Here is a 20,745-nt window from a genome sequence, read left to right as displayed (position 1 = left end):
TAGACATGAATAATTTAAAGAGGTCTTTTATAAGACACCACAAAAGATCAATTCAGATATAAACATACCCACTCCTGTATATGCCAGCTACTGCAAAATGTCATAAGTGTTCCTTTTGCAGAACAACTTCCAAACATACGTACCAATTCAATACAGATTATTTTCTTTAAATTATACAAGCTAGCCATTAATTAAATAGTTAATGGTGATTTTTTTATTTTGCTTCTAGTTACAGAGTTAGATAAAAGAAGAAAATAAGTTGCTATTCAGTGCTCTGCTTAGGGAACAATAGTGGCTATTCATTTTTCAGGGCTTATTTCTATTTTGAGTCTCTGTAAATATGCTAATAGTTAAAAACTGTATTTTCATAATGAGATTAGTAAGATGTTTCGTACATACTTTGTCATATTTATGCTTTTATGTACTTATGCACAAAAGAAAATTGGACATGAGGAAATGCAGTTATTTAGACGACCTGCACTTATTTGTCTCAAATGGCTTATTTGGTTACAAAAAGGCAGCAAAATGCATAGGAAGGTCTTTGGCTGTGAATATTCAAGTTCTACAAAGTACATAGATTATCTTTATACTGTTATGATTAGCCTTCCAAAATTAACATTGATATGAAAGATTATAGATGGCTCTGTCTAGAATTATTTGGATCTGAAGTTCTACATATGAGATTTAAGTTTTATAGCTGAAGCAACTCACCCAAACAGAATCCAGGAGAATCTAGAGTACAGTGATGACCTAGTATTTAACCTGAAAATTTAATTGACATTAATATCTAACTGGAATCTAGCTTATTGATCTTAATAATTGGGCAGAAACCAGTGTAAGTGATTAGTTGCAGTTAACAGCAACATCTTAAGATAGATTACATTTACCACACACATTCATATTTTTTACTGTGAAACCTCATAACAATTTTCTAGAACATGTATATGCAGTTTACTACCCATCACTACAAAATAATATCATAGTAAAGATTTACCTTGTTCTAAAAATGGCATGAAATATAATTTTAGAGAAATATTTTAAAGTTCAGAGAAAACAAATATTTGACTAGCCCAGCTTTGACATTGGGTTGGATTGCATGACCTCCAGAGATGCCTTCTAACCTCTGCTAAGATTTAAAGAGAACTCTGTGGCCTAAATTACCTTATGTTTCAATCACAGGGAAAGATGGAAACACTTTAGACCAGAAAATTTATAAGAGAAAATGGATATTCCATACAAATTTATGTTTTTGTTTCCATGTGTACTATTTAAAAACCTGGTTTCCAGACTGACTGATTTAAAATATATTCTCTGATGTGTCTGTAGCTGAGCTGCTCTGTATTAATTCTAAAAAAAGCATTTCTCATGGAAAGCTTGACCCAGAGTTAATTTTAGAGGTGCTAGCAAATGCTGCTGTTATAAAGCCTCTTTTCCTGTTTATGGTAAGAATGATCTCCTCTTTTTCTCATACTTATTATCTTGCCAAAAAAACAGAGGTCATTAGCAAGGTGAATCTGCTTTTTCAGTTCTGCTGTCAATGTAATTTTAGGAAATATCCACAAATGCTGTAGAGATGGAAAGAAACATTCTTTTAATCCATGGTTTTTTCCATTGCTGTTATTGATGTTTGTACTTGGTATAAGGGACATTAAGGTGTTTTTTTAATTTTTATTTATTTATAAGCCGTACAGGAGATACTAGTGAAACATAGAGGTCCCTGCAATTTCCCTTATACAGTTAATTTCTGTAAACTGAGAAGGGGTTTTCTAAAAGCTGTAATGATTGCAACTAATACAAGCTGCCATCCATTAGGGTTTAGGATGCTATGGCCCATGTCTTAGCTGAGCTAACGTTTGCACTACTTACAATACAAGCAATATACTTGTATATTAAAAAAAACAACCAACCTGTTTAGTAGATACTTATGAAATAGCCTGAAAAGTCAAAAAATATATAAACTTTATCTTCCTAGTCAGAAATACAAGTACAGATATACAGTCAGTTTTCCAGATCTTCACTTTTAGGTGACATCGCAAAAGTATTTTAAAAAATGGACAGATCAATTGGAAGAAAAATTAGGGGGTGGGTCCCCCCCAAAAAATATGTATAAACTTATTTGAGAGTTTCAAAATACAGTCACAACCCATCAAAATCTTTGATAGAGGAGGCTGGTCATAGGTCCCTGGTAACTGGGCTATCAAAACCCAATGAAAATATATATAAACTATAATTAGAAGCAACTTGCCAGACATTGCAAAGCATACCTAGAAAGAGAATTCCAGTCTTATATTTTAAAATCCTAAGACAAATACTAGATTTGCAATGTTCCCTATCTTCTATGAAGTTTGGGGGTTTATTTTTTTTGGCAGGCTAAAAAAGTTTAGCATAACACTGTGGGTTTATGTGGCCTTCTTTCCCACTGCAGTATTCTTGGAATAATATTACAATATAGTCATGTTAAAAGAATTACTCCAGCACTTTGTGATTCTGAAGTTTCTTCTCATACTCCAAATACCAGAGGCGGGATCACAGTGCTCACAGTGCAAGCACACACACAGACACTCCTCTTATCCAAATGTGTTTTCATCCTGAGCTTATTTGAAAATGTCAAGATTTATTTATTCTAAATGCACTAGATTTCTCACTGATAAAAAAATAGTGGTATATAGATGAATGAGCTGAAGTCAGAAAACCTCATCCTCTTTCTGATATGCAGCTGAACGCTGGAGAAGTCAATATTATACAATCCCATTTTTATCTAGAAACTGGGAAAATCATACATACTTTCCTGTCTACAAAAGCCTGGATGCCTAAAGATAAAAAACCTGAATATTTTATTTCTAATAAGAAATTATTAGAAAAATCAACTGAATATCCATTACATATCAATATTTGAAGAAAGAGTGAAAATGTTAAAATTATGTGAGACTAAGGTTAACACTTAAAAAAGACACCATTACAATATGTAAAAAATAACCATATCTTCCTTCATTTTCTTACTGACTTAAGTGTTTAAGTTATTCAACAAAATCTTAACTTTTTATCACTCTGAGAGTTGTATAAAAAAAGAAGGCAAGTCATACAAACCTTGAATGAAAGTGTGAAAATACACAGAGAACCTCAGCCATTGAAAAATCTGCATAGCACAGGGAAGGAATAGCAGAGGAGGATGATGAAAATAATAATGAACAGGGGAAATTATATTAAATTTAGGCAGAGGAGAAGTAGTCACAATGTATATCCTTCAAGACTTTGAGCTTGTGCATTAAAGACTGCCTTGGATTCTACCATCAGACTTAAAGTATTTTGTAATTGAATAGTCAATGTGAAAATGAAGTAATTGTAACTATTATTCTCATACTACAGCTTCTATTCTTGCTTAAGAAAATTTAAGTAGTCATTTTAAATCCTGCAAGAAGAGAGATTGTTGTTCTCAACCTTTTTCACATTATCCCAAAATACAGAGGGAGATATATGGGGCTTTCTTCCATTTGATTTTGGAAACTCCCTCCTAGATTAATAAAGAGATGGCGATTATGACCCACCACCTACTTGGTTGCTAAGGACTGAAATAAAATACTCTCCTGTATTTCTCTTTAAAATATTGGATTTCTCCTAAAATTTTTAAATACATGAACATATTTCTGAGTATTTTATAACATAGAAATTTTGTAGGATTTCAAGAATATTGTCAGCGACCTGCAGAACTTTGTGAATTTGCATGGATTTTTTTATCAAGTACCTCCCTAAACAGTTTACACATTTTGCAGACATTCAGTTAAAGTAGACAATAAGTTTGTCAGAAGAGAAGCCCTAGTGAAGGCCTAGAGCAGCCTTCCAATGCTCAGGAGAACGTTATCAACCAAAAGTCTGATGCCAGGCTCTATGGAGGGACAAGCAAAGAGAATGAGAAACAGCAATCAGAAATCAAGAAAGGGAGTTCCAGCTAGATACAAGGAAAATATATTGGAGGAGGCTCCCCAGAGAGACTGTGAGGTTTCAGAGGTATTCAAGACCCAACTGGACAAAGCTCTGGGCTGTCTAGTCTGAACTGAGTGTTGATTCAGCTTTGAGGAGGAAGTTGAAAGGACAGAAAGTGAGAGGTAACTCTGATAGTCTCAAGGAAAATTTAGCTAAGCAGAACAAATGTATTTCCTTCAGCTTCGCTGGGCAGTCACAGTCAGCAGCATTCATCCCATTTGTGCCCTAGCCTACCTGGCATTTTTTAAAGGATAGTGGCATAAAACCTTCACTGTCTACAAAAGTTATTGCCACAAATCTATTATAAGATGTAAAATGTAATTGTATAAATGACCAGTAAATAATGCAACTGTTTTAAGATAAATATACAGGAAACAAAAATTGTCCCAGGAGCTGATGTCTGCATAAAGGACTGCATGACCATAAACCTGTTAGCATCAGCATATGGACTCAGTGATGTATAGGAAATGAGTGGAATAGAAGTGACTGACAATGGCCACCGGTGGGCTCCAGTTCTTGTGTTCCCAAGATGCCCAAGTTAGATCATGACCTCTTAGTCAAGAGTTCTCTGGTTCAAAGGATGTTACTCCCCAGATGATTCCAGAGATAAAAGGAATATAAGACACTTGTATTCTACCTTACATGCCAGATTTAATATTTTTTTGCTGCTGGAAGTATCCTGTGCCGAATCTAAAAATCTGTCTGTAACAGGAGTCAGAATCACAAATAAGTATATATATATATATATATATAAATTTATTTATTTATTTATTTATTTATTTATTTATTTATTTATTTATGGGACTGTTTCTAGTTTGTCTTTCTACTTGTCTCCATATGACAGCAAAATAACAACAGCTTAAGGTGTAAAGTAAGGCATTTCAAATTAAGTAGCAATAGATTTTAAAAAGAGAATGAAAAAACCTCAGTACCTCTAAATACAATGTTTAATCAACTTGTAGAATCACTGCAACGTAAAATCATTATATAGACACCACTTAAACTCTTGGGTGATGTGAAAATACTTTTCCAGTGCTGTGGTTTGTCCCATTCCCAGCTGACATGTGTCCCAGGCCCCAGGAGAAAGGTAAAGAAATAGGTCCTAACTAGCTGGGGTCCTAGTGAGCATAATACTATGTTGAGCCATGACTGCCTACTGTGGCATAGTTCTCTGTTGCAATATTTTTCTGGTATTCTCATTAACCACTCCATCAACATTTTGTGAAGAAATGAAAAAAGTTATTAAATAATATTTAGAAAAGACAAGTATCAAGTAGAGTAGAAATAAGATATTTGAGTGAGAGTGCATACTGGGTATTTGCAGAGAGTTTTTTTCTTGGCTTTGATTTTTTTTTTTTTTTTTCCTTAGAAGAGACCACAGGTACTGCAGGTTTTCCTGATGGGCTAGAAAAATGCTTGCCTGGAGTTATTTCTATGAGGTGATCAACAAAGGCTGCTTTTGGTTCAGGCAAACATGTATAAAAAGCTTCTTCTTTTCATTGATTATGTTTGGTCAGTAACTTACGAGGGAAGTTATTGTGAGGGCAGTGGCTGCCACCATTTTCTCATTGTTATTTGATCAGAAAGAAGTACTACTCTCCAGTCAGAGTATAATACATGCTTTGCTTTTCTTCATACTCCGAAAGAAAGCTAAGGATCCTCCTATTTCTGGTTTCAGTATAGTTCCTTCTTCAAAGCCTATTACACTGTGGATTTTTAATGCTTTCATACTTTTTATGCCTAGCCCTGAACTGGCACAATGCTAAATCAGCTTGGTGCATAATTAATCAGCATCAATTATATTCATACTAGGTACAAGATTCCCATCAACATCAGATTGCTGAATATACTTCCATTTCCATCTTACTTTCTATTGCCTTTCCTAGTGTGTGCAAACTTGGAGACATCTATATTTACAACTCCTCATGATTTATTTATAAGGGCAGAACAAGAATCTAGACTCTTAACAATGAAGACATCTCAGAGGTCTGCCTGTGTATAAACTTGTAGCACCTAAAAGTCAAGATTGCTATTGTGTCTTTCATTGAGATACTTCATGGAAAACTATCGGCCTCCTCATCTCTTCTGAGATCTTCTGAGTCCAGCTAGACACTTGAGAAGACACTTCAGCCTTTTTCTTATCAGATAGGAAGAACCTTTCTCCCTGTAGGATAACTCACTCTTTCTGCACCCTCCTCCAAGTCAATTTAAAAACATGAATCAAAGGAAAAGACACTTTAGAACATGTTTTTACTACAGTAAATGTCCATTTGGCAGGACATAACAATACCCAGATCCCTTGGCTTCATGCCATCAGAAGCCATCTAATCATATCTGTGTGATGATACATAGAAACTGGCTGAAAGACTTATGCTTTTCAGTCTAAAAAATCACCCATTAAACAATGTTTTATCGACCATGGCCTTTGTGATAAATCTCATGGCCACAACTTTAATAAGTGATAGTGGAGCATTTTGCTTCCAAGTAAGAATAAGCACCAAATTACTTCTGAATACATTTCAAATACAGTGAAACAAAGGTCTTTTTACCAAACTCGTTTATCTTTTGGGTCCTGTGAAAAAGAAGATATGTTAAGGCTCTTCTAATACACAGCATATCAAAAAGGCATGTAATATTTAAAATTCAGAATTGATATATGAGTCAGTTCTGTCTTTTTCTTCTCTACCTTTGAGGTTCATGACTCATTCACTTATCGAAGGATATCTGTCAGAATGTCTTTAGCCATTTTTAGCCATTTTTCAGAGTCAAACTTTATTCTACAGTCTAGTGCAAAATAATAGCAAAATTTCTTTTAAAACTATTTTGTACACCTTCTGGTATTTTTTCTCAAACTTTTTTAAACTCTTTGACAAATAGGCATGGGATTGTATTAAGGTCTTACATAACTGAGGAGTATCACAACTTATTCACAAAAAAAATGCATCAAAAGCAGCAATTTTCTGGTGTTAAGTGCATACTTCATTAAAATTTACTTGTTGGTTGCTGGTCTTTTTATTTAAAAGGAGAAAATGCATCTCCTATTATGCTAGGCAGAAAGGAAACAAAAGGAAATGTCCTCATGTTGCATCAGAGAAGGCTTAGCTTAGATATTAGAAAAAACAAATCATGGAAAGTGTTGTAAAGCATTGAAATAGACTTCCCAGGAAAGTAGTGGAGGCACCATCCCTGGAAGCATTCAAAAAATGTCTGGATGCGGTGTTATAAGACATGGTTTAATGGTGAACATGGTGATGGTGCTAGGTGGATAGTTGGACTTGATGATCTTGGAGGTCTTTTCCAATTGTAATGATTCTATTCTCCTTTGGAAGGGAAGAGATAAGCAGCTAGGACAGAAGGATGCTTTACTCTTTTCTGTCCTTTTCCCAGCTTTTACTGACATTATCCCTATGCCTTTTTTGAAGCTTCTTGGATTGCCTGCTATCAGAGCCAGGACAGAAGATTAGACAGGTTACCCTAGTACATTTGAGCCCTCCATGTGTTTCATACAGAATTTATATTCAGATGATAACAGCAGTCACTTTTTTTAAAAGTAGGCCACCTGTCCCTCATGCAATTGTGTCAGCTGCTTAGGTTTAAAAATAATTTTTGCTAAAAAAAAGTCCTCACACTAATAGAATCCTCAAATGTAAGATAATGATGCAAAAAATTATATTGCTCCTAAGCTTCAGTGGGGAGGGGTAAATCTTAGGAGTTTTGTATTGCTCATTCATGTACCAGTCTTACTTCCTTTTCTCTCTATTTTTTTCTCCTTTTTCAGCTGAATCAGATAAAATTCTCCATCATAGAAAAAGCACACATAGAGAGACAAATAGAGATAATCTATTGATCTGTTCAGCTACTCTTCAGTTTATATTAAAATTAATGTGTTCCTGTTTTGCATTACTGGAGAAAAGCCTTATAAACTTTTTGTTGAAGAGGAAGTTGTCTAGTAGTCAGAGGTTTAGCCCAGCTATTCTGTTTCAGAATATAGGACTGCTAAAAAAACAAAAATAAAAACAAAACAAAACAAAAAACCAAAAAAACAAAAACAAAAAAAACCAAACAAAACAAAAAAGAACCCAAAAAAACAACAAACCCCAATGGTGAGAAATTAAAAGAAAGTTACATGGGTAGGATGGGATCAGAGGAGTTAGAGAGAAAGCTATTCAGGAGGATGAAGAGAAGATACAGTAGATAAGGCTGAGTAGCAAAGAAAATGGGCTAATTCACCTGTCAGTTGATTTTGTGACAATTGTTACAGCACAGCAGTCTTGTCTTATTTTTCATGCATTTACTATCATATCCAGGAATCCTTATGATGTTTCAAAAAAGCTTTAATAAGCCTTTTTATTTGCCTAGCATAATCCTTCTGATCTTCTAGTTGTTGCCAAAAGTGTTACCTCTTTTCTGAAGGAGACTGAGAATATTTCCCATACCTCTGCTTGATGCAGCTTCCTAGAATCATAGAATGGTTTGACTTGTAATGGGATCTTGAAGATCCCTGTGGGCAGGGACACTTTCAATTAGACCAGGCTGCTCAGAGCCCCATCCAACCTGGCCTTGAATACCTCCAGGGATGGGGCATCCACAGCTTCCCTGTGGATGAGCAGCCTGTTCCTGTACTCCACTACCCTCACAGTAAAGATGTTTTTTCCTAATATCTAAACTAAACATACTCTGTTTCAATTTAAACCCATTCAACCCTTATCCTTGCACTACATGCACTTGTAAATAATCTTCCCTCATCTTTTCTGTAAGTTTCTTTCAGGTTCTGGAAGGCAACAATTAGGTCACATTGAAGCCTTCTCTTTTCCAGGCTGAAGAATCCCAACCTTTCTCTCAACCTTTCCTCACTGAGATGTGCTCCATTTCCCTGGTGACTTGGTGGCCTTCTCTGGACTTGCTTCAACAGGTCCATGTCCTTCCTGTGCTGGGCACCCCGGAGATGATGCAGCCCTGCAGGTGGGGTCCCAGCAGAGCAGAGCAGAGCAGAGCAGTGCAGAGCAGAGCAGAGCAGAGCAGAGGGGCAGAATCCCCTCCCTGTCCCTGCTGCCAGTTTTGATGGGGCTTTGAGCAACCTGGTCTAGTGGAAGGTGTCCCTGCCCACAGTAGGGGTGTTGGACCTTGATATTCAAGGTCCCATTCCAACCCAAAACCATTCTATGACTTTATGATTCTATGATCCCATAATATATCCAAAGGAAAAGAAAAAAAAAAAATAAAAGGGTAAATTTGAGGTTCAACTCTTTCTGCTTATGAAAGTGAAATAGTGAGAGAAAAGTAAAAAGTTTGTTTTTTAACTTACTGCTTTATTAAAAAAAAAATTCTGTAGTCTAAATCTGTTTTTTTTTTTTCCTCATAAGCTTTAGCAAGGAGTATAATTCCACAAAGCTTCGTATTTTTTTCCCCTGAAACTACCCAGGGACGTTCTCAATAACACGTAAGTCCTTGAAAAAATAGTTTTAAAAACGTAATATCTCTGCCTAGCTGTTGGTTATGAAAACAGCTAATACAGCAATTTTTGAGGAATGTAAACTGTGTAAAGCACCAAGGTTAGGCGAACGGCAGACAATAATCACAGATTTGTAGGTCTCGGGAAATCGAGATATACTGGAGCAAGCATCTGCTGTCTCCAGAGATGCCTCCAAGCCGGACACCGCTGGCAGCGGATTTGGAGGCGGCGGCGGCCGCTCCCTGCCGAGCCCGGCCGGGCACCTGCGGGGCGGGCGGGCTGCCGCTGCCATTGGCCTGGCGCCGCTTCCCGCCTCCTTTGAAAGCTGGGGAAGGGCGGGCGGCAGCCGTGCCTCGGCAGTCGGGCAGCAGGGGCGGCAGGGCAGCGCGGGGCCAGCGCAGGAGGCCGCAGGTGAGCCGGGAGCGCTTTCCTGGTGTCCCTCGTGGGGACTGGGCGGGCTCCACTGAGCTGAGGGAGCCACACTGGGGTTTCTTTGCTCGCGGGTTCTTCGAGCAAGGTGGCAGCGCTAAAGCGACGTTTGTGTGCTTAGTATGGCAGCGCTCGGCTTGGCAGCCTTGTGCTTTATAGTAAGTAGTAGTGGCTTTTTTTTTTTTCCTAGTTTTTGGTTTTTGTTTTTTTTTTTTTCTTAATTTATTTTGTGAGGGGTTGACCTCTTAAGGTAGGCTTGCCATCTAAGCAGGTGAATTTGTGCTTGATCCATCTGTGGTGATTTATAAATGTGTTTCTTAAGGCCCCAGCTCCTCCAGTAGTAGGGTAGGACTGTGTACTTTGGAACTGGTGCTTATGAAGGAGTGATGGAAAAACTTGTCCTATAATTTCTATTGTGGCTTATCTTTTCATCTGCTTGTTCAGTTGCCAAAAAGTAGTGACATTAACGGTGAATTTAAAAGGTAAGCTTTGTCCTTGTTCTCAAGCCCTTGATGTTGAAAAAGAGCTAGTGAATCGATCAAAAATAGTAATCTGGAGACCTAGAATTCATTTCATTGATGAAATGCATCCAATTCAAAAACTGTGGAACTTATTTTTGTTAGGGGGTGTTTAAAAATTTAGGAAGTGTAGACTGATGAAGAATCTTCACGACATAATCTACCTACATAGGGTTTTAGTGTTTTTTACTCTTTTCATAATTGGGTGGGAATAATAAATCATTCTGGAGTTACTCCATCTGTTTTAAGGTAGAAGTATCAGCTAGCACCTTCACAGATACAATAGGGCTGCCATGAGTACCAGGGTACAGAATATTAATGTTGGACCTGAATAGAAGTAGTCTGCAGGATTACCCTGATTGATATGCTACTTGAAGAAAAAGCAAGGAAGTGACTGTAAATATGGGCATGTATGGCATGCTTCAATATAAAATATATAGGTTTTTATCTGCCCTTAACATAGCTAGAATAAATGCTACAAATATATGTGAGCTCCTAAGAACTTATGTACTTACATGGTTAATTAGTTCTGAAACTATTTAGGCTGAGCACAGGTACATAGTTTTGCCCATCAGTTTCTGCACAGAATTCTGCTAAGGCCTGGCTACACAAAAAAAAAAGGCAGCTTTTTTTTTGTTTGTTTTTTTAGTAGTAGCACTGTTTATTCTGTCTATAAACTGTAAAGTCAGCTTGAACTAGAAATTTCTGTATGGTTCTTGGTTCCCTCCACCACAAACCCAATCATGCAGCTTCAGTTCTCCCATGGTAGGACTAAGCAGGATTCTGGTGGTAGCTGCTTCTGAAAACTGCCCAAGTGTCTCTTTGGAAATAGTCAGAATTTTAATGCACAAGCTGGCTGTGTTCGTTTATAGAATTACTGTTTCCAATAATATCCCTGCTGATCTCATGAAAGGGGGAAAAAGTAAACAGTAATGAAAAAGGATGCTGGGTTTGTTCCAAGTGAAAGGAACAGTAATTTTTTTTTCCCTCAAAGCTCTGTTTCTGTATTCTCTCCCTCTCATCTGCCTCCCTGGGAGGTGAAGGGGAATGTGACTTGTGAGTCTTTCCATGGAATTCTGTATGTGCAAGGTTTCTTTTTCCTCAAAATAGGTTATCGTTTTTTAAGTCTTGTTATCTCTCAATTCCTGTCTGAAGACACTCTTCTGAAGTCAATTTAGTTTAAATTAAAGTTCAAGATATGTGCTGCTATTTCCTCTGGCAACTTTTGTTTCTTCAAAAAATTGTTGCTTGCTTTCAAAGGTTTGTTGTTATGCAGGATTTGCAAGCAGTTCTTACCAGATTAATTCAAAACCCTCTCCTGGAAGTTTCTCCTCAGAGATTCATCCCTGAGCTCTACACTTCAACCTCTCATCTGCATGGTTGGGCTAGTGGGTTGGCTGTGAAGTGTAGTCTTGAACAGAGTAAGAAAATGTTCTGCTCTTTTTTACTTACTCAAATGCAGTACTCCAGATAACATTATTTAAGAGTAATTCCAGTGTTTCAGCTTACTCATCTAAATAATTTGGAAAAATGCCAGTGAAGTTTCCAGTTGCTGCTTTTAACCTTTCTTCAGTGGCTTTTCTTTAATTAAGCAAAACTGAGGAGGCCTCTGTGTAGCCTTTGCTGTACTTTACTTTGCCTGTAGATACCTTTTTATTCACTTGCATTACTATTTCTACTCTTGATATGTTACTCTGTCTGTTATTATCCTCTCCGTATAACAGCTTGAAGTAAGATACTGCAAAGGCATGCATGTGATTGTGTATCCAATATGTAGATATCTCTGTAATCAGCTAAAAACAAATGCCCTGCCCATGGTACTTTTTTTTTTTTTCAGATTTTATTTTAAAGGAAGCATTACCTGCTTAGGAGTATTGGAGGGGTGGTGGGAGGGGAGATTACAGTGGCAGTAAAGAGGGCTGTGAGGTTCCAGCCTCTTTGGTTCAGCACTACAGGTGTGTATGTTCATTCACCTAGCAACAGGAACAGAAGTAGCCTTGCTGAATTGTTTATCAGGTTATAAGAGAATATTTGCATTAAGCCTGCAGGAGATAAAACTTGGAAATCCTGGCATTCTATCAGTAGCAGTGCCCTGGCTGTCACCTTTGGACTAGGATAGTTTCCCTGTCCTACAGAAATCTGAGTGTGGAAATTTTTCCACTCTGTGCTGGAATAAAGCAGATTCTCTCTTCCCTTCCCCCAAGCTTTTGTGGAAAAAAACAAAGTGCGAGCAACCCCAGCAGAATAGCCAATAGCTGGGTGAAGGGGGCTTTGCAGGGGTGTGACGAACAGAGGGTCAGGTGCCTTCCTCGAACGCGGGGCTGTGTGCCGGGCCGCCGCTCTGTCATGCGCCCGCTCGGCGCTGCAGCCGGGTGACTAAGGCAGGACAGGTGTGTATCGGCCAGAGCGAGTTTCGGTGAGGATGAGTTGACACCTTCCCCCTCCCTTCCTCCCCCGCCAATCACGTGTTTCTTACACTGGAAAACTCCCAACAAAATCTGGCTCTACGCAGTGATGGGCAAAACTCTTTTGAAAACAAGGGGGGGGGGGGAATAGTCCTCTACCCAGCGCAAAAAAAAGAAAAAGCCAAACAAAACCCCAAGGAAAGCCAAGTCCAGAGGCGGGGGTGAAACACTTGAGAGGCAGGGGGTTTCAGTGACAGTCATCCGTCACGTGAGCAGATTTGGGGAAATCAAATCCCCCGGCAAACCCGGGAAGCGCGTCGCTGCGGGGGCTGGCTGCGGGGGCGGCCCCGGCACCTGCCCCCGCGCTGGCTGCGGGCGGTGCCCTTCCCGGAGCAGGCGTTTCAGGCTGGGCAGGGCGGGTGTCGGTGCCCCCTTTTGTGGGTTAACGTGGCCCTTTCCCGGCGGCAGCGGGACCGAGCCGTCCCCCGGGAGAGCCGTGCGGGGCTGGGCGGGCAGAGGCGGGCGGGCACGGCAGACGGGCTCGGGGCGGGGCGGGCGGGCGGCCCCGCCAGCAGGGGGCGGCGGGCGGCGCGCGCGCGCAGAGGCGCGCGTCGGGGGGGCCGCGCGGGCGGGGCCGGCACCTTGCGCGGCGGGCGGGGGCGCCGAGAGGCCCGGCCGGTCCGGCCGGCCCTGCCCCGGACGGCGGCGGCAGCGCCGGGGTGAGTCACTGCTTGGAAATGGAGTGGGCGGGCGTACGCGTAGCAGAATGAATGATGTCAGGGAGCACCGCGGCGGGCATGAGGCTCGCGGCAAACGCGGCGGTGGCCGCAGCCCCGAGCGAGCGCTGCCCCCGGCGCCCCCCGGGCCGGAGCCGCCCTCCATCGGGAGAGCCTTTCCAGCTGCGGCACTGCTGAGGCAGGAAACCTCTGCGAGAAGCGTCCCCTCCGCCGACGCCCTTAAAGCCGGTCCCTTTCGCCAGGAGGCAGAAGAGGCTGAGGCTGGGAGAGGAGCAAATTGTAGGGGAAGGTAGAGATTGTGGCAAACTTTCTAGCTGCTTCTGCGTGCTGCTACCTCACTGGTGGGAGTGTCTGCCCATAAGGAACTGCAGAACCCAAACCCAAGAGCCCTGAGGCTCCAAAAAAGACTTCCAGCCGCCTTTGGAGGAGGAGCTGCCAGCAGTGCAAGATTTTGCATATACGGCTGAGTAGGTAAGTTGGGAACGGCATAGGCGGATTAAAAGTGTGGTGTACTACAGGTGCCCACTTGGAGACCCTCTTTCACAGAAAACCTAAAACTGTCAGCTGGATAGAGACTGGGAAGGGCAGTCCTATGCTTGTGGTCTCTTCCATTTCTAGAGTTTGAGGCCCCTCTAGCTACGGAGGGCACCTGCTGTTTTGATTTCTCTTGCCAACGTGTAATTTATGGAACATACCTAGTTTGAGAGTAAAGCTCTATGGTTTTGGTGGGTGCAATGTGTACATACCTCTTAGAGCAGTACCACATACCTAGCTGCTCAGGAGGGGACTTCAAAGGGTGGGATTTCAGCTCAGGAACATAAAGTAGTATTATACGGCTCTTAAGGGTGTTGTAAAGGTGTTTTGTTATAGGTGTTTTTTTTTCTTATTGCATATCTGCTCTGTTGACGCCACTCTTAAACTTCCTGAAGTGCTGCTGAACTAAACTTTTGACTTAGTGGCAGGTTACCTTTCTTTTAATGTTGTGCGGTTTCTGAAGTAAATTTAGCTTAAAATCCTTCTGAAAAGTAGTTAATGTGTAGTCTTCTGGCAAAGTAATAAAATCAGAATACAATGTAGAATAGCTGGTGTTCAGTTTAGTCCATTTCTAAACATTTTATTTCATTTGAAGACCTTAGAAAATCAAACATCTGTCCTCGAACCACTTGACAGTTATTAATTTATGCACAGTTAATTATACAAGTGAATGGGTCTGTAGGAGTATTAGCATAAACTGAGCAGGTGCATGGTACTTCATCTGAGACAACAGGCTTTACAAGAATTTTGGCAGGCTTTACTTTAAACCACATTTATTACATGGTTTGTCCAAAATCAATTTGCTTTTTTTTCATTATATTTAATGTAGTTGCTTAGATGTATTATTTGACAAAGCAGGTTTTTTGAGGCTCTATAGCCTTAAATGCTGTCTCACTGTGAAACTAATAACTTTTATTGCTTATTTTGCCCTAACTTAAATAATCTAGGGCTTAATTTACTAGAAAGGTCAATGTGCTTGCTTCCATATTTCTTTCCTTTTAGGTTGTTAGTTCAAAATCAGACACATATTATCACATTCTACTGAAAAACATGTACTTGTCTCTGTCCTTCATAAAGATATTCCAGTGTACCCTGTGTAGTAGGTCAGTCTTAAAGGATACTGGACAAGTCAAGTGGCAATTGGGAGAAACTTTAGGTGAAAATCTAAGGGGACAACAATTGTAAGCTGATAAAGGCCCCTAATGAGGTAGCCTTCTATGCTGTCCTTGTAGTGAACTTATACAATGGAAAAATGGTGACTTGAAGAGAGCAAAGACAGGTCATTTTTTTTAAGTCATGGGTTGGTTATCTCAATATAGAATGCCTTTACTCCTAAATTTTAAATATTCAGCCATGGATGGCATGTTGATAAGCATCTACTTTTCTGCATTGTAAAAGTGTGCTGTAGTTGTAATCTTGTAAGACAGAAATTAATTCAGAACTTAATGTTTCAAGTAGACATCAGAAGTGTTATATCAGGGATACAGTATAGTGAAAAATGGAAGATTTCCTTATCAATGCAAAAAACTCAGCCCACGCATGTACCTCCCTGTCGCTGGAAGAGCTGAATAAGAAACTTAATCTTTGGTATTTTTAATTCTAAAAACTGGAGTTCTTTATTTACAGTGTATGAGTATAACATATTAAAGATATCAAGACTGAAAAGTAGTGTATTGATTTTTAAGGATTAACAAAATGAGTATTGAAACAAGTGATGGATTTAAAAAATGAGTAGCCTTTTTAAAGGAGCAGAAATGTAGAAGGTTTCTGAAGAAATGGCTCATTACACTTAAGTCTCCTGGGGCAGAAGTGGTCTTTGAAGACAGAGGTATTTAATAAAATAAAATTGCATACATCTTCTGTTTGGATTTTTTTTTCCTAATTTTGGTGGGCTGTTGGCCTACGATAGTTTTTGATACTGTTTGTGGTGAGTGGACAATACAGATGCTGTGATATATTATTTAGTATGGCTGTGGTAAGTCTGCACAGATGCTGCGAAGATTAATGTAACACTAGGTCCACTGTCTTCAGAGATCTCTCCCTGCTGGGAGAATTGTTTGTACCATGGACACCACTGTCCCCAAAGATGCTGTGCACACTAAGAATGTCAGTCATCCAGGCACCAATGTCCCAGCAGATGCTGAAGACCTTAAGAGCTGCTAATGGGAAAGTTTTATGTAGCACAGATAGCTTTGTGTTATGTTTCAAACAGACAGTCTATTCTGGACATTTCTTAACTATCCTGAAACCTAGCTGTTGTAGTGAGGCTCCAGAACGTTAATAACCACAAGTGTCTCCTGTATGAGGATGCTTGCTTAAGTTAACAATTACAGGTATCACTGTTTCTCTTACCCGGAACAGATCTTGTGGAGATATGGGTGATACAGAGAATGAAGTACTTCTTACCAATGTAATTGGTTTTGGAAGTCTGTAGCTGTTGACAGGAATTTTAATAGGACCAAAACATAAAGTAAAAGTGAATCAGCTTTAGGGAAACATGGTAGTTACCCTCTAGCTAACATATATGCAGTGTCTGTATAATAAGGGGACTACTGTGCTTTGAGGTCATGCTTGTGGTTGCTGAGTAAAACTTTCTGCTTTACTGTGTCAGGTGGGCCCTGCTTGCAAGCTGATGGCATTTAAAAATGTTGGGAGTCTAGTCTGTTGTATAGATGAAGAAACAGTTTGTGAGAGTATCTGAGGCTGTTGAGCATTGCAGATAGAATGGATCCTCAGATAAAATAATGACTATCATTAATCAGAAGAACTTCACTGCATTCATTCTGACAAGAGAATTTTATAATAAAAAACCATGCATTACTTATTTTTTTCAGAAAAAAAAAATCCGATATGTAACTCTAGAATGCAAGACTGTCCCGTTTATTTGAAGGTACCTGAACAAAAAAATCAGATTTCACTTACCCTTCCTAGTTGATAGAGGTTAACTTTGAATTGCCATGTATAAATTTCAAGAATGTCTCACCTATTATTGATAATGTATTTACAAAAATAAAGTTGCTGATATTAGTAGATCTTTGAGGGTTCCAAAGTCTGTTCTTGGCAGTCACACATTGCAGTGTCTTCCTGTTCTTAGCTTTCCTCTTGGCCTTTAGAGTTCATCTCTTTCTGGTCTGTTCTGTAGTCTTTTGTTTCTTTTTCTTTATATATAGTGATTTCCTCAGGCTAAATCTTACTTGGATCCTGTGCCAAGCTTTGCACTAAAGTTTGCAGTGTTGTTGTGTCTGTGGTTACTGATGCAAATTAGGATTAGGGTTGTACACCTGTTCTTCCTTGGGGAAATGCTGAGCCTCTTGGGCACAGCACTGAATGTTTTCAAAAATTGCATCAGCTTAATTTGGTTGATTTAAGCTGAACTGGTGCAGAGCACTTAGGAATATGTTTGCTGAGAATTTAAATTTAAAATATTTAAAAAATATTTTTAAAAATTTAAAATAAATTCCCTCTGGATTATTTTTGATTTAGCAGTAATCTGAAATCTTAAATGAAACTTAAAAGAATTGGATTCAGTTTTTCAGACAAGATGTAAGCATGTAATGGCTGAAAAAGGGAAGAAAGTTTAAAGTACAAATAATGATTAACTCTATCTTCAGTTACACTAAAGTTACTTTGATGGTGGAAGAGATGGATATCACAAAAGAAATCAATGGAAGTGAGCAATAAACCCCAGGAAGCTATTTATATTTAAGGTGTTTTTTCTAATCCTCCATCTGAGAATTCACAAACTGCCGCAGTTTGTGATCACTGGTTTTCAGGAGTCCCCAGGCAATTGGTCATGTTCCTTGTGAAATGTTTCAAGGGCAGGTTTACCTGTTAGTTGTCAGAAACCAGTATGGCTCAGGCAAAGTTCTGTAACCTCCTTGCATTTGGGAAGGATCTTTTTGCCTAAACTGCTGGTTGATATTTTAGGCCTGTGTCAGTCTTGCTGCTACTGTAAGCTTAAATATTCACAGAGTGAAGTTTTAAGTACTAATATGAACTAAATCCTTATAAATAAAAAAAGCCCAGTATTAATACATTTCTTCTGTCAAATTAGCATATGATTTGTCTTGATGCAAGTTCTGATAGCAAAGTGTCACTGTGAGCTATCAAAACTTACTAGAGTTTGCGTTTGTAGTGTCTAACTTGGAGAAGGATGGGTTTTTTGTTTTGCTTGATCATACATCTATGATCATAGTTTATGCCTCTAATAATAGCACTTAAATTTGATTGTGTTGTTTTGGTTGATTGATTCTGATTGTGTGGGGTTTGTTATTTTTTTAAATCTGAGTTAAATATAAAATAAATGTGAGTCTTTAATCTTATCAGAGTGCAGAAATCTGTCCGGCCTCAAAAAACAGGCCTCTTGGATCTTGTAAGACCTAGCTTAAAGCCCTAAGCAAAAGGTAATGTTTTCCATTTCTTGAAGTATTATTATAACTACTTTGGCATATGCTACCTCCCCAGAAAAATCTTTAATAGAACTCTTTTATCTGTAGAAGTCCTTTATTGAGAAGTCACCTATTCTCACTTCTTGTTTTTTTTATGTTGAAATATGTTTGCATTTTCTATTCTTTCTTTTTTAGAGTGTGTATTCTGCTTGGCCTCCTAAGATCTTAAACTGTTGTTTGATGAGTGCTGAATGATTTCTTACGGTTCATTTCAGCCATGTGAAATGTACATAACAGTGACAAAATGTTTACTTACACACACACCCAAGTTCCTGCTTATGTTCACTCCCTAGTGCTGGCCAGTTGCTTAGTGGAGCAGAGCTACATAAGGAGACAGCATCTCCAGGTTTCTTTTATCCAGTTTCAGCTGTGTTATGATTATGTCCTGTCCAAGAAACTGAATTCAACACTCTATGCTTCATTTAATATTCCAGACTACTGCTAAATCAGAAATAATGAGGCAGTCTTCTTATTTAGGTGACGTAATTTGCTGAAAAGAAGCAGCAGTAGGCAAGGTTGTGCCTTTTGGTCATTAATTCTTTCTTCTGTAGAATATGATATAATCCTGTAGCTTGATAGTTGATAGTTCTAGTCTGCTTCTACAATAATTACAGTTTATTTTATTTTTTTAATTTATTTTTTTACTTCCCCACATCAGCCTTGTAAAAACTGCACTTGCTGTCTGTAGATGCCTTATGCCAAATACCACTGCCCGTGTCTTGCTTTGAGACTGAACACAGCTGTATTGGAGCAGAGTGTTCCCATCACTGTAGTTGCTTAAAAAGGACATCTTAAAAACTGTAATGCTCTGTTACTGTCTTAACAGTTATAAAACAATGCTTAATGTAGAATTCTGTTTCATCTTCTGACAGTTATTCTGGTTCAAATTTATGTACTACAATTTCAGTAAAAAATCAAAAGCATTTAAACTGAAATTCTGAAAGCCCTGTTTTGTTTTGGTGGGACTTTTTTCTGTAATACTGAGAGATATTAATTCTTTTGACTTTAGTTTGGCTTAGTTCATAGGTGCTGGTTTTTTCTGGTAACTTAACTTCTTCAGGAGTGTATAGAAACTATCGATCTGTTGTAGCTTAAAAAGTTAACTTATGTTACTTTTAGTTCCTGTGTATTAGGAGCCTGAGAAAAGTCCTACCAAAGCTTGTGGTTTTTCCAGTTTTCATAATACTGTACTAATCTGTAAGGATGCCAGGTAAGAGTTCCTTACAATGCCTGCCAAGATGATACTCACCCAGAACCATGAGCTTGTCTTCATTTGATTTTACTCAGATTTTATATATTAGTTTGAGTGTCACTTGACAAGAGTATGTTTTTGTTGTCTGGCTTACCATCTTGGTCTTCTAGAGGCCAAAACTTGTCTCTAATTTATAAGTAAAATTAATACACTTGCTTAAGCTGCTGTTACTGAAACGCAGATGCTATTTTTCACAGAATTGTTTGCAAATTGCTTTGAAAGCATGTGTATACTTTGCACACAGCTTTAGGGAATGAGCTTGAAATTTTTGGGAAAAAAGTCAGTTCTACTTGATGTGGAAAATGTGCCAGAAAGCTAAAGTTGGTCCTCCAAATTGAAGCTGTTTATTTCCGTTCTGTGAGACAGCACATCAGCTGAACTTGAATCCTGTTATTGACTATTAAAAGTGCTTATGCACTAACATGGAAAAACAACACTCCAGTGCTTTTGTTTTACTAGAAGTTTAACTTTCTTGGTGGACTTCAGTCTCGAGAGGAAGGGCTGTGGCATCCTGTTTAGCACTGAAGCAAGAAGTATTAAAGGCATTGTTCCTTCCAAGGTGCCACGGTGAATTTAGGAGTTAAGTTGGAAGTCAATATTAAGTCAACTTATTGAAGAGTTTAGCGTTGTAGGTTTAAACTTCTGTCCACTGCAGTGATTGTATCCTGAGTTTTCAGATTATTCAGAATTCATGTTTTTAGCAATAACTATGCCTTGGAAACTGAATACTACTACACATGCTACACAGCTGAATGGCAAGTGCTTTCCAACGAGAATGGTTTTCTTGTTGTCTTTGTGTTCTGCAGTTACCATGGCCTTTAGCTTCTTCCATGCAGGTCTTAAAAAAATGATTCAGCTATTTCCATATGTGCAAAAAGGCATAAGTGTTAAGAGAAGTAACATTTCCTCACTTTTCTGTTTGGAACAAACTGTAAAGTAGAGTGGAATAATGTGTATCTCTCTGGTAAAGTCAGTAACTTGTACTAACT

General features: G+C 38.8%; 2 protein-coding genes across 4 annotated transcripts in view; one reads left to right on the top strand and one right to left on the bottom strand.

The window, feature by feature from the left end:
• The window catches only part of DKK2 (dickkopf WNT signaling pathway inhibitor 2), a 327,752-nt gene that overhangs the window by 227,136 nt on the left and 79,871 nt on the right, over positions 1-20,745 (bottom strand). The gene's annotated exons all lie outside the window — the stretch shown is intronic.
• SGMS2 (sphingomyelin synthase 2) overlaps positions 9,762-20,745 on the top strand; it is a 44,842-nt gene continuing 33,858 nt past the window's right edge. The window contains exon 1 of one of the 3 annotated variants that reach the window (XM_072928533.1): positions 9,762-9,844. The gene's annotated coding sequence lies outside the window, so the exon portion shown is untranslated. Of the gene's footprint in view, positions 9,845-13,384; positions 13,994-20,745 lie in introns of those variants that run through there. The other 2 variants (XM_072928532.1, XM_002196862.6) reach the window with 2 other exon arrangements.

This window comes from Taeniopygia guttata, chromosome 4 (genome assembly GCF_048771995.1).
Source record: "Taeniopygia guttata chromosome 4, bTaeGut7.mat, whole genome shotgun sequence".
Classification (NCBI taxonomy): domain Eukaryota; kingdom Metazoa; phylum Chordata; class Aves; order Passeriformes; family Estrildidae; genus Taeniopygia; species Taeniopygia guttata.
Note: the sequence above shows the minus strand (reverse complement) of the source record. Positions and strands in the feature narration are given on the sequence as shown.